General features: G+C 34.0%; 1 protein-coding gene and 1 long non-coding RNA gene across 3 annotated transcripts in view; both read right to left on the reverse strand.

The window, feature by feature from the left end:
- The window catches only part of PLCL2 (phospholipase C like 2), a 194,719-nt gene that overhangs the window by 164,786 nt on the left and 27,633 nt on the right, over window positions 1-2,300 (reverse strand). The window lies entirely within an intron of this gene.
- LOC123571908 (uncharacterized) overlaps window positions 1-2,300 on the reverse strand; it is a 72,410-nt gene that overhangs the window by 43,770 nt on the left and 26,340 nt on the right. The gene's annotated exons all lie outside the window — the stretch shown is intronic.

A 2,300-nucleotide genomic window follows, 5' to 3' on the forward strand; every position in this document is an offset into this window, starting at 1 on the left:
AGGAAGACTCTAACAAGTTCTATACAAATTTTTAATCATTCATTTTAACTTCATGAAAACCAAAGTTTACCAAATCTATTCAAAAAGACAGATACCTACATATTTTAACACAATGAAATTGGACCACCAAGAGAAAAAAAAAAAACCTTGAAATTTAAATCTAATTTATCATGTAAGTACACTTACATTTTAATTCATGAGCTGAGAATCCAATTCAACATACTAATTTTAATGACAGATGAATTTAAGAAATACATCTTTTGAAAACTCACCTTTCTCTTGGATCATATTAGTGCTTAAGACAATTAAACTGAATATGTTGCTCCCTAATTCCTCCACTCACTATTCTATATATTTCTCCACATATAAAACTCACTGTATTATCCTCATGAAAACTTTATAGACTATATTAAGATCTATGTTAGAGTTACCTTAATTTTATCTCCAACTACTTTCTCCACAACTCAGAACTAAAGCATTTCTCATAAATAATGGCATACACTGAAAGTCCCAAATTAAACAAGAAGAAAGAAAAAGATCAACACTGGCTAAACACAATTGAATTGCATTTTAGAGCCACAAATTTAAAACATGACAACACAGAGCATGGTTGCTAAAGGTCCCCAGGATCAGAGAATTGCAAGTTACATATCACAGGGTGTTGAAGAAAACATTTTTAAACAAAACACATTATAGTGGGTGTTACATTAATGCTACAGTCCCTTGTATTTCAATAATCTGAAATAAGGGTCTCCCTTTTTTTCATAACAGGAGCAAAATTTACAGGCAGATCTTTCTTCCATAAAATCATTGATTTCTAAATCTAGCACCTCTAGTGTTCTCCTCAAAATTATTATGAAGATTTTTTATCAACACACTGTCACAAAAATAGTGACTACATGACAGCTATTTTTTACATATATACACATACATATACATTTATATATTCATATTCCATTCAGTAATTGCACTTCATTTCTCTTTCTCAAAACAAGGTCACTACATTTCACAAAATCTTTGACTAAATGTAAATATTTGTTTTTCTTAAAATTTAAATCTATAATTTAAAATGATATTTGAGGTAAACATATCAGAAGGCAGTCAACCATTAAAATATTAATTCATTTGCTTACTAATCATAACAGAATTCCAGCAATAATCTGAAAATATAATTGAGAAAAATTTTACACCACACCCTACATCATTAGGTAGTGATCCTATTTTCTAAATGAAAATATTAGTAAACCCACAGAAGACTCTTACCAGATAAAAGATACAGGGCACACCTACAACACCTACAACCAAAATTCTAGCAAATGGGTAAGAAAAGTCCCTAGAGAAGAGCTGGGCTTGCTAACCAAAAGGAGAGGGAGAGTAATTCTGGAATAGGGTACAGATTACAAGACTACAAGGGAGGTGAAGTAATGTCAGCTTGCGAGGCCCAGTCTGGCCAAGACAGAGGTTGGTGGGAAGTGGAAGAGGATGCTACAGGAGCACTGATGATACATGGGAGGTCCTGGAAACCAAGAGGAAGGTTAAAGCTTCAGCCTCAGAGCAAAGGGTATCATAGAACATGTTGAGAGAATTTCACAAAGTAGTGCTGTAGGAGAACTATTCTGGAAACTGTGAAAAAGGATTTGGGGGAAAGGGAGAAGAACAGAAAGGTTAATTCTTGTAATTATCTAAGCACGTGTTGGAGACAGGAGCCTGGTACTAGCATCAGAAACAATGGGACAGATGTGGGGGATGATGAGAATACAGTCAGCTGGTGGGAGGAGGCCATCTTTCAACACCAATGTCTCAAAAAGGTTTTTGTTCCATTGACTGGTTTGGTTGGAAAGTGCATTATTTATAGATCTAACATGAATTTATCTCACAGTCAACAGTAATTCAGAATTGTGCATTAATATTTTTTAAAGCAAAGAAAACAGTCAAAGAAAGCAGAATAACTCAGTGGAGAGAGCACCTGGTCTCACAGTCAGGAGCCCACAAATCTATTTCTGGCTTTTTGAGCAATGTTGCTCATCACCTTGCACAACTGAATCAGTCTCAGTTCCCTTCAAAGAAAAATGGTAAAGCAAACTAATATGACTGTTGAAGAGTTATGAGGGGAGAAACAAACTCAAATCTTTGAAAGTGCTTGAAGTAAAACCACTATACACATGTTAAACCACTAACAAGTGATATTTTCTAAATATATCATATGGACCTTCAATTTTGTCCAACTATATACATTCTTTCTTTTGATAAGGATGCAGATGTCCAAACACATCAATACCAAAATTCACCATTTTACCTAC

This window comes from Macaca fascicularis, chromosome 2 (genome assembly GCF_037993035.2).
Source record: "Macaca fascicularis isolate 582-1 chromosome 2, T2T-MFA8v1.1".
Taxonomy (NCBI): Eukaryota; Metazoa; Chordata; class Mammalia; order Primates; family Cercopithecidae; genus Macaca; species Macaca fascicularis.